The sequence below is a fragment of the Pongo pygmaeus genome, chromosome 10 (assembly GCF_028885625.2).
Source record: "Pongo pygmaeus isolate AG05252 chromosome 10, NHGRI_mPonPyg2-v2.0_pri, whole genome shotgun sequence".
NCBI classification, from domain to species: domain Eukaryota; kingdom Metazoa; phylum Chordata; class Mammalia; order Primates; family Hominidae; genus Pongo; species Pongo pygmaeus.
Window position 1 is genome coordinate 119551542 of NC_072383.2, and position 12224 is coordinate 119563765.

At 38.6% G+C, this 12224-nt stretch overlaps 1 protein-coding gene across 2 annotated transcripts in view; it reads right to left on the reverse strand.

Moving 5' to 3' along the window:
• SPPL3 (signal peptide peptidase like 3) overlaps positions 1 to 12224 on the reverse strand; it is a 139937-nt gene that overhangs the window by 34140 nt on the left and 93573 nt on the right. The window contains exon 2 of one of the 2 annotated variants that reach the window (XM_054442720.2): positions 726 to 891. The exons of the other annotated variant lie outside the window; for it this stretch is intronic. The gene's annotated coding sequence lies outside the window, so the exon portion shown is untranslated. The remainder of the gene's footprint in view (positions 1 to 725; positions 892 to 12224) is intronic. 2 annotated transcript variants of the gene reach the window in all.

Here is a 12224-nt window from a genome sequence, read left to right on the forward strand (position 1 = left end):
CTTAACCAAATGACTGGGCTCAGGTCACACTGACAATGATCTTAACTTCGTAGTTTCCCACCTCTATGACTCAAAATTTCTTACTGGATTTGAAAGACTTGCCCCTCTACTAAGCCTGACTCTAGCTGCCACTCTTGTTTCCTGTACTTTCATTCACTAAAACTCCCTTCTCTGTTACTGGTACCAAGGAAGGCTCAATTAGAATGGGAGGTCTGGGGAGGATAATCCATGGAGTAGACACTGGTTAGTTATATGTCACCCTATTCTCATATAAATCTGGCCAATGAACTGTTTAGCAAACTGTTCCACTGGAGGGCAGCCCCAATGGGTGACAGTTCCCTAGCAGCCCCAATGGGTGACAGTTCCCTAGCAGGACCAAAACACAATGACTTTCAGATGTGGTGGCCTCCCTGAAACATGGTTAAGACTCCTCTTCTGAAATATGGTCAGGTGTCTGACGTGTTGGCTTTCCTGGGGGGTTTTTAATTTTAAAAAAGCCTTGGATTTTAGAAGATTCATATATAGTATTTGAGACATATTTCTCCAGCCATCAGAGGAAGACACATTAGCAGAGATTAAAACGTACACTCACTGCTCATACCTCAGTCACCCTTAGAGGAATAGCTATGGCAACTGGCTCCTGAAAAACTTTTTCCTATTAATTTTAATTAGTTCCACAACAAACTAGATGTAATATTTTGCATATATTTCCCCTGCCAACGCACCTGTGGTAGTTTCTAGTACATGGTTTCACTTCTATGATCTTTTAAGCTTTAATTCATGTTTTCGCACAGCAGAGCTAACAAAGTGCAGGCAGCTAAACTCTAGGGTTGGTGATGCATTTAATGGAAACGTCTCTGGAGTCAATGGAACATGAAGACTTCTCCTTCCCTGTGGGCATGTTTTGGAAAGACACGTATTAATTTAAATTGAGTTTTTCAAATTCACTTATGAATGGAATAACAATAACTACGCTTGTTATATTCTACTTCTCAGAATCTGGTGACAGCAGGTTAAATTTGCAGGAATTTTTATCTACATCTCTACCCTTGGGGCTATACGGATTGCCAGCTTCTCTTACTTTTTCTGTTGGCATTATATCGCTATTCTGGATTGGAAGGTTGCCAGTCATCTCTTTGGTTTAACCCTAGGCACAGCCGCTACGGAGCCTCTCCCATGAGACTGGGTTAGTGAGAATAGGTGCTGAGAACCCCCCGCGGGACAGGATGAAGGGTTATATAACTCAATTTCAATTTGTTATTAGTTGAGAACTATTTATAACTCCATCCTGGATGTTTTAAGGCAAGATTTCCCCCTTTTTTCAAATACAGCTGCTTCTTGACTTACAATGGAGTTATATCCCAATAAGCCCGGGTAAGCAGAAAAATCTCAAGTTCAAAGTGCATTTAATATTCATACATCTAACCTACTGAGCATCATAGTTTAGCCCAGCCTACCTTAAACGTGCTCAGAACACGTACATTAGCCTGCAGTTGGGCAAAATCATCTAACACAAAAGCTTGTTTTGTAATAAAGTGCTGAATATTTCAAGTAACTTACTGAATACTGTACTGAGAGTGAAAAACAGAATGGTTGTATAGGTACTTGAAGTATGGTTTCTACTGAAATCACACTGCCTTTGTACCATCATGAAGTGGAAAAATCTTAAGTTGAACCATCATTAACTCAAACCATTGGTAAGCTGGGGACCTTCTGTAGCAGAAAGTAGTGGTCAACTTCAAACCAGTTTTAGCTGGTCCATTTTCTTAGCATCTAACTGACAAGAACTGCTGCAGGGACAGGAAAGCCTTAGGCAGGAATGAGGTACTATCAGATGGTGGGGGAGGGTGGAGGAGTGGTAAGGAGAGCAAGCATTCTTCTTAGTTCTCTGTGTAATTAGAAGACCTTGAATTTCTCGCTGCCTCAAATAAGCTTAGCTAAAACCAAGCCTTGTTTGGTTGTTAGAAGCAGACCATGGGTCACCACTGCACAAAACAGAAATGGGGCAAAATGAGTTAGTAGGGCCTTACCTATTAGCTCAAGCTGGGAAGATTCATATCTTCCAGCTTTATAAAACAAGATTAAAGGGCCTGGGCTTAGCAGATCCCATGCCACTATGACTGGGGTCCGGTAAAGTTACTCACACTGCACAGCTGACAGCAAACTTAAGCTGTTTAAATAAAGCCTTTGCAAAAGACTCTGCCTCCAAAGCTAGCTTATTTGGTAATTTATTAAGTGCATAGACATCAGATTACTAGGTTGGACCTACAACAGTTTGCTGCATCTTCACAGAAGACTACTCTTCATTCTCTTCCATCTTGACCTGCCTTCACAATCTTGTTATTGCTATACAGTAACATATAATATGATGTTAATATAATGTTATAAATATACATTCCATCCAAATTGTATCCTGGCTATTTGCAAGTCTAGGTACTGAAATCAATGTTTGTTTAGGTCAGGTGTGGTGGTTCATGCCTGTAATCCTAGCACTTTAGGAGGCTGAGGCTGGTGGATCACCTGAGGTTAGAAGTTCGAGACCAGCCTGGACAACATGGTGAAACCCCGTCTCTAATAAAAATGCAAAAGTTAGCTGGGCCTGGTGGCGCACACCTGTAATCCCAGCTACTCAGGGGGCTGAGGCAAGAAAACTGCTTGAAACCGGGAGGTGGAAGCTGCAGTGAGCTGAGATCACACCACTTCACTCCAGCCTGGGAAAAAGAATGAAACTCGGTCTCAAAACAAAAAACAAAACAAGAAAAAGAAATCAATGTTTAAATGATCAACAGAAGGACTTGACCCATGGCTTTTTCATCACAGACAACCATTTACCATCACAGAAAAAAAATCCATCTAAATTATAGCATATTATATGCTATTATTTTGTCTTTTCTTCAACTATGACTGAACAGGAAGTAGTTATGGGTCAAGGTGTAGGAGGTAAACAAATGTCCAATTATTGATACTTACATAGAACCTACACTAAGAAAGACTAAGAATCTGGGCAGGAAGAAACAGTCTCTGACTCAGCAGCTGAGAACGTCCAGAGGGTTAAAATGATAATAGCAGCTAAGCTTGATTGAGCTCATACTGTCAGGCACTGTGTTAGGTGCTTTACAGGCAATGTTTCTTTTGATTCATAGAAAAACTCCATGAGTGGGGTGACCACAAATCCCAGCTTATGCCTGCTGCCTTGGCAAAATTATGAAGGAAACAAAAATATTTCAGCCAAAAATATACTTCTTTGACATATTTCAGATGGCTTTCAGAAGGGCTGGAAATACAAGAATAGCTGAGAGAAGCTGTGTGGGGCAGGTTTGCATCTGTAGAGAAAATATGCATTGATGAGGTGGAGGCATTTCTCGGAGGCCCTACCTTGTCCAGACCATAGGAAAGATTAATTGAGAATCTGACACCTTAGAAGGTCAGAAAGAAACATATTCCATCTATTTTCTCTCAGGGCTGCGACCTGTGAGGTTTCATCTACATGACAGGACCACCTGTGCTAGCTGGGCCTCCTCTTCTCTCTCTCCCATAACCTGTCTCACCATCATAACCTGATTTACCACCATAACCTGTCTCCCCACACTCCAACACCTCATTCTTTCTGTAACCTCAAGGTGGTATAAAAGCATCAGCCATCTGGCCATTTTTTTTTTTCAGATCTTATATTTTGTAAGACTTTTGTGCACATTAACAAATCTGTATGCCTTTTCGATTAATCTGCTATTTGTCAGTGGATTTTTCAGCGAGGATTCAGGGGGCACAGAGAAGTTTTCCCTTGGCCCTGTTACACCAAGTAATGGGCTCAATGCTTGACGCACTACATCTTTCCACATCAGTACATACTCCTTTTTTCTCATAAAAACAAACAAAAAAAACCTACAGAGTATTTCTCCCCAAGTAAACTTGATCTGGTATCATTTTTAGATGAGCTGCACATAAGCTGTCTTACTACAGAGAAATATTAAGACCAGCAGCCTTTACAGGTGAATGATATGGTTTAGCCTTGAACTGGGTGAGGTCCAGATGGCCACTGACCCTGTCAGCTAATTAGTGTCAGTTAGAATGACAACTCATCAACATTCTTCAACTTTAAATTGGGTGTAAGTATAAATTTCAGTTTGGTGTTTTGGTCACTTTGATGTACATTTCACATGAAATTTATTACAGACACTATATCAAGTAGTAGATTAATATTCTGTGAGTGCCTTAATAAGATTTTAGTGTGGCTGAGGTAGAGATCTGGTTATATTTGCCCTAAATTTGTTTCAGGCTAGAATTAATTCAGTTGCAAGGAACAGAACTTTAGGAAATCAACTACTCATTTCTTTATGTCCTAGAGTGGATTAAAAAGGATTTTCTGAGGAAGATTCTAGGCCTGCCTTTAGGAACTTCCACTGCCTGACTCAGGACAAGGGGAAACATGGGCTTATATTTAGGTCTTATTAGGTTCCTTGGTAGTGATAAAAATACGAATGCACCATGAGTGCTGTTAAGACAACTAGGTCTGTATTTAGCTGGCAACAGAATACATTTCTGGGCTGCTGCTGCTGTGTGTGTGTGTGTGTGTTTTTTTTTTTTTTTTTTTTTTGAGATGGAGTCTCACTCAGTTGCTGTGTGTGTGTGTGTGTGTGTGTGTGTGTTTTTGAGATGGAGTCTCACTCAGTTTGTGGCCCAGGCTGGAGTGCAGTGGCGCAATCTCGGCTCACTGCAACCTCTGCCTCCCAGTTCAAGCGATTCTCCTGCCTCAGCCTCCTGAGTAGCTGGGATTACAGGCATGCATCAACACGCCTGGCTAATTTTTTTATTTTGAGTAGAGACGGAGTTTCACCATGTTGGCCAGGCTGGTCTTGGAACTCCTGACCTCATGTGATCCTCCCACCTTGGCCTCCGAACGTGCTGGGATTATTACAGGCGTGAGCCACCGTGCCTGGTCTGCTATCAATATTTATTAACAGATCAACATTCAAGAATAACCAGTTTAAGAATTAACAGCCCATTCACTTCTCCAGATATTCCAAAATATAACCTGTGCTAAGACCACACTTACCAGTAAGATGGTTATCTAAACCACAACATCCTGTTGCCCACTGTGCACCTTCAATTTTGGAAAAACCGCTTTTGCTGAAACACATTTTAATGCAATGCCACCAACTTACATTGAAGGTACTATAATTCATTCAACAAACACTTATTTGAATGCCTACTGTGAGATGAATGAAACTTAACGTTATATCCTCTTTATGAAGGTCATTAGGATAAAAGTCTGTGATCTTAAGGTCAAGAACAGTTGCAATTCACCTGAACAACTGGGTTCTTTTGATTGAAGGAAGCTGAAAGAGTTTTACATTCTTTCTTTTTAAAGCTGGCTGCTACAAAGCTTATGATGGTCATTGTGAACCACTAGTAACAGGGGTGCTGGCATTATGGTATGCATTTTTACATTTCTTTTTTGGCTCTATTTTGTCTCCACTCATACTTTTACTTTTCTTTGGCCCCATTTTAACTTTCCTTGAAGTAACTTGCAAAAGTTAGTACATGCTCTGAAATCGGGCAGTGCAGAGCACAAATAAACAATTGTAGGAAGCAAAATGGAGGGGAGAGCATATCAGTTTATTGAAAGTTATACTCGTTCATCCATTTGCATTCTGATACCTGAGGACACTGTGAATACTGGAGGAGAAAAGCAAATTGGAATTTTTAACCTTAACATTTTAAGAATATTTTTTTCTCAGCTCCAGAAAGGACTGAAAAAAAGAAAAAATAATAAAATTTTCATTTATAAAAAATTTTAAAAAGGAAGTGTTTTTTGATAATCCTACTATTGAGAGTGAGTACAATGAAGCAGGGACTCACTGGTTCAAGGTAAACACTACATGGTTAAACTTAGGTTAAGTTAAATATGTGTTCCTAGAAAACTTAGTGGTTTTATAAATTGAACATTTAATAGTGAATTGATGAAATTCTTAAATATATAAAAAAACTTGTCTACACACGCTGCAATGGACAAAATCATTCCCTACGTCATCTAACAAGTTCAGGCTTCTGTGTATGATGTTTTCTTCAAGTAGGACGAGTTATGGAATGACAAAAAGGGTAGCTCAAAAGATAATAAATGTATTACACACAATTAGAACATCATGACAATTGTGAACCATAGTGACACTTGTTCTGGTGAACCCTGGTCTAACTACAATTATATGCACTTAGAATGAAGGGCATCACAATCATATCAAGTATAGTTCTTATTAAAGAACTCAGTATCTCTGCAGGCTTACTAACCTGATGTCGTCTTCATAGAGTAGGTTTGGGTATAAGTAAATGAACTGCCCTCATTACCTAAGAAAGCATTGGTAGGTGCTTGCCTTTATAAAAAAGGAACTAGTTACTCTAAAGTTATAAAACAAATGACCAAAAACTAACTCAAGAAAATCTAAATAGCCTTTTTTGAGCAATGTTAAGACAGAAACTGTTACTAGAGATAAAGAGGAACATTTTATAAAAGTCAAGAAGTAGATAACAATTATAAGCATACAGAAAGTGAAAAGACAAACCCAGAGGCACTTATTAAAAAAAACCCATTTTCACAATAAAGAAAGAACTCTCAAAATTCAACAAGAATAAGAAAACCCAATTTAAAAATGGACAGAAGAGTTGAAAAGACAGCAAAGAAGAAACATAGATGGCAAATGGGCACATGAAAAGATGCTCAACATCAGTAGGCATTAAGAAAATGCAAACCAAAACTATAATGAGGTACCACTTCATACCCACCAGAACAGTAGAATAGCTATAATCATAAAGATAGATAATAACAAGTGTTGGTGAAGAAAGTGGAGAAACTGGAACCCTCATACATTGCTAGTGGGAATGTACAATAGCATAGCCACCTTGGAAAACAGAAGCATTTCTTAAAATGTTAAGACTAAAGAGTTACCATTAGACCCAGCAATTCTGCTACTAGGTATCTGCTTGAGGGCAATAAATATGTTATGTCCACACAGAAACTTGTACACAAATGTTCACAGTAACATTATTAATAAAAGCCAAAAAAGGGAAACAACCCAAACGTCTATCAACCAATGAATGGAAAAACAAAAGAGAGTATTATTCAGCAATAAAAAGGAATGAAATACTGATAACATGCTACAACACAGATAAACTTCAAAAACATGCTAAGTGAAAGAAGCCAGTAACAAAAGGTCACATACTGTATGACGCCACTTATACGAGAGGTCCAGAACAGGCAAATCTATAGAGATAAAAGGTAGATTCATGGTTGCCTAGGGCTGGTGGGTAGGGAAAGAGGAATAGGAATGACTGCTAACTGGTACAAATTTTCTTTTGGGATGATAATGTGCTAAAATTGGATTACAGTGATGGCTGAACAATTTTGTAAATAAACTAAAACCCACTGAATTGTATACTTTAAGTGACCAAACTTTATGGTATTTATATCTCAATAAAGCTGTTAAAATTTATATATTTTATAACTTTTATATAGTGTATAAAAGTTATACACTATATAAATTGAATGGACAAAAACCACAGGATCATCTCAATAGAAGCATAAAAACACATGATAAAATCCAATACCCATTCATGATAAAACTCTCCACAAACTAGAAATAAGAGAAATTTCTTCAACCTGATAAAGGGCATATATGAAAAATGTACAACTAACTACATACTTAACGGGAAATGCTTTCCCTGAGGGATTAGGAACAGGGCAAGGATGGATGTGTGCCTTTGGCACTTCTATTCAACACTGTACAATAAGGGAGAAAAGGGGAAAAAGACAAAGTCTTTCAGAATTGAAAGCAGCAGCAAAACTACCTTTATTTGCAGACCACATCATCCTATGTGCAGAAAATTCTAAGGAATCATAGACAAAAAACTACCAGTACTAATAAATGAGTTCAGCAAAGCTACAGTATTTGAGGTCAATACACAAAAATCAATTGTAATTTTATATACTTAGCAATGAACAATCCAAAATGAAGAAAAAAAATTCATCAAAAATAACATCAAAAAGTAAAAAAATACTTGGGAATAAATTTAACAAAATAGTGCAAGCCTTGCACACTGAAAATTACAAAACACTTAATAGAAATTAAAGAATATCTAAAATATCTAAATTAAAGAATATCTAAATAAATGGAGACACATTCCACATCCATGGACTGGAAGTGAACATCATTAAGATAGCAATTTTCCTCAAACTGATCTATAGATTCACAATGCCTATCGAAATCCCTGCAGCCTTTTTTTTTTTGGTAGAAACTGACCTGCTGAACTTACAATTTATATGGAAATGCAAAGGATCCAGAGTAGCCAGACAAATTTGTAAAAGAACAACACTTACTTTAAACGCGACAACAATCAAGACATTGGCACTGGCATAAGAAGAGACATACAGACCAGACCTAATAACTATCTTTACTTTTATGGTTGATTTTTTTTTAAGAGACAGGGTCTTGCTATGTCACCCTGGCTTGAGTGCAGTGGTGCGATCATAGTTCACCGTAACCCCAAACACCTGGGGCTCAAGTGATCCTCCCACCTTAGCTCCCGAGTCGCTGGGATTACAGGTGCATTGCCACCATGTCAGCAATGCATTTTTGACAACGGTGCCAAGGTAATTCAATGGGTAAGTATAGTCTTTTCAACAAATGGTACTGGACAAGTGGATAACCACGTTTATAAAGATGAAATTAAATTTGTACCTCATGCCATACATAAAAATTAACTCAAAATGAATCATAATTTTAAATGTAAGAAGCAAAACTATAAAACTTCTTAAAGAAAATGTAGGAGAGCCAGGCGTGGTGGCTCACGCTTATAATCCCAGTATTTTGGGAGGCTGAGGCGGGCGGATCATGAGGTCAGGAGATCGAGACCATCCTGGCTAACAGGGTGAAACCCCGTCTCTACTAAAAAATACAAAAAATTAGCTGGGCGTGGTGACGGGTGCCTAGTTCCAGCTACTCGGGAGGCCAAGGCAGGAGAATGGCGTGAACCCAGGAGGCGGAGCTTGCAGCGAGCTGAGATCACACCACTGCACTCCAGCCTGGGTGACAGAGTGAGACTTCATTTTAAAAAAAAAAAGAAAGAAAGAAAGAAAGAAAATGTAGGAGAAAATCCTTGTACCCACGTACCAATTTACCAGTTTCACATTTTATGGATCATGCTTTTGGCACATCATCAAAAGCATGATCCATAAAATGTGAAATTGGTAAAGTGGTTTTAACAAAATTAAAATGTTTATATTCCAAGGGACACTATTAAGAAAATGAGAAGGCAAGCCAGAGACTGGGAAAAATTTATAGTTGCAAATCATATGACTGAGAGAGAATTTTTGACTAGACATTTCACCAAAGAAGATAAACAGATGGTTAATAAGCACAGGAAAAGATGCTCATCAACTTTTCAACATCCTAATATCAGGGAAATACAACCCAAACCACTATGAGATACCACTTCACACCTTACTACTGGAATGGCTATAATAAAAAGACAATGTGTTTCAGAAAGCCCTTACCTGTCACTGAACGGTACACTAAAAAATGGTTTAAATGGTACATTTTATGTTATATATATTTTACCATAATAAAAAAATGGCCCCTAACGATTATAAAGAAAATGGGAGGCCGGGATCGGTGGCTCATGCCTGTAATCCCAGCACTTTGGGAGGCCGAGGCGGGCAGATCACGAGGTCAGGAGTTCGAGACCAGCCTGACCAACATGGAGAAACACCGTCTCTACTAAAAATACAAAAATCAGCCGGGCATAGTGGCACATGCCTGTAATCCCAACTACTCGGGAGGCTGAGGCAGGAGAATCGCTTGAACCTGGGAGGCGGAGGTTGCAGGGAGCAGAGATTGTGCCCTGTACTCCAGCCTGGGCAACAAGAGCGAAACTTCGACTCAAAAAAAAAAAAAAAAAAAAAAGAAAGAAAAAGAGAAAGGGAAAGGTGGTGAACTCAGCAGGAAAAAAACAAAAACCAAAAATATCTTCCCACAAAGAGAAACGCAGCTTTAGATGGCTTCACTGGTGAATCCCATCAAACATTTAAAGACAAAATTACATAAATCTCTTCCATAAAACAGAAGAGGAAAAAACACCAACTTATTCAGCAAGTTCAATTTAAATGTATAATTAAAGGCATCATGATTTACTTTTTGCAGAAATGCCTTATTAAAGTATAAAAGATAAAAAGGTTCTGAGCTGGAGGTCCTGAAAACTGCTTCAATCCAGACTTTGTTACCAATTGGTTGTGTAATCTTTGTCAAGTTACATCAACATTTTCATTTTGGGCTTCAGTTTCTTAGTTTCTTTTTCTTTTTTTTTTATTTTTTTGAACCAGGGTCTCACTCTGATACCCAGGCTGGAGTGCAGTGGTATGATCACTGCTCACTGCAACCTCCACCTCCTGGGCTCAAACATTCCTCCCAGCCTCCCGGGTAGCGCCACCATGCCCAGCTAATTTTTGCGTATTTGGTAAATGGGGTTTCACCATGTTGCCCAGCCTGGTCTTGAACTCCTGGGCTCAGGGCATCTGCCTGCTTCAGCCTCCCAAAGTGCTGGGATTACAGGTGTGAGGGACCACGCCTGGCCAGTTTCCTCATTTGTAAACAGGGAGGTTTACCAGAGAAATCCTTTCCATCTATATAATTCTATGATACACTTATTACATAAAATTTGGTTTAAAATTTGCTCAATCCTAAAATGATATAGCCCTTCAGAAAAACAATACAGTAATATGTAGTAAGAGCCATTTCATACTCTCTGTCGCAGTATTTCCACTTCTGGATATCTATCTTGGTGATATAATTCAATAAAAGCAAATACTCCATAAAGCTATCATCACTTTAACAGCCCACTTGTCCAACAAGAGTGGAATAAGATGAGTAACACAAAGAAATGTCAAATTACTAAAACAATATGAAGATAATTTGTAGAAAATATTTGTCTGGTGCAAAGAATCAGAATATAAATGATTTCAACTATGAAAATGTACACAGTATATAAACATATGCCAAATGGAAGGTAGTCTGCACTACTGAAAGTAGTATTAGGGTTGTGAGTCTAAAGATGGCTTCTTCTGTGTTTAATTGCAAAGTCCTTTGAAATATTAATGCATTATATACTCAAAGGGAAAAAAATCAAATACTTGTCCACAGGGTAGAGATGAAAAATATCAACATTACATTGATAAGGTTTTAAGTTCCTCTGGTTTGATTAATGCTTCTGAGAGTGGTTATGAATCTGGAGTTCTCAGTAGACATCTCAGTGATTAAAACTTTTGGCCAGGCATGGTGGCTCACGCCTGTAATTCCAGCACTTTGGGAGGCCAAGGCGGGTGGATCACAAGGTCAGGAGATCAAGACCGTCCTGGCTAACATGGTGAAACCCCATCTCTACTAAAAATACGAAAAATTAGCCGGGCGTGGTGGCAGACGCCTGTAGTCCCAGCTATTCGGGAGTCCAAGGCAGGAGAATGGCGTGGACCCGGGAGGTGGAGCTTGCAGTGAGCCCAGATCATGCCACTGCACTCTAGCCTGGGTGACAGAGCAAGACTCCGTCTCAAAAAAAAAAAACTTTTATCGGTGTATACTGAAATTACCCATAATATTTTACTTGTTCTACTTAGTACTGAGGTAAAGACTGCAAGTCTGTGATTTTACAAAGTAGCCATTAAAATTCAGATATAACACTGCATAGTTAAAAATCTTTATGCCTGGGTATTTCACTTATCCCTATTACTTCCTTTCAAGTTCTCAACTTATAATTCCTCAAGCAGCATTTTTTGGTAGGTTCATAAGCCACTAAACTATTTGAGTTATACAACCATTAAAGTTCCTCTCGACTGAGAATAGTGGAAAAAGGGAGTGTGTGTCTAGTGTTTACATTTTCCCTCCTATTCCTACGGCTGCCTGCTGAGATGAGAACCTCAGCAGGATCTAGTCTCAGCATCTCCAAGGTTATCAGAGAGAATACCTGGTAATGCTACAATGCACAACCCTATTAATAGTAAGATGAACCATATGAAATTGTTTCTGTGGGCCAAAATATTAATAGTTAACCATCAGCAATTTTGTATGGCTCAACCTTGGATGTCAAGCCTTTGGATTAAGAAAAATATGATGTAAATTTCCGCAAGGACATAATCTACTTACTTACAAGCATTTTAGGACAACATAATTTTTTTTTTTTTTTGA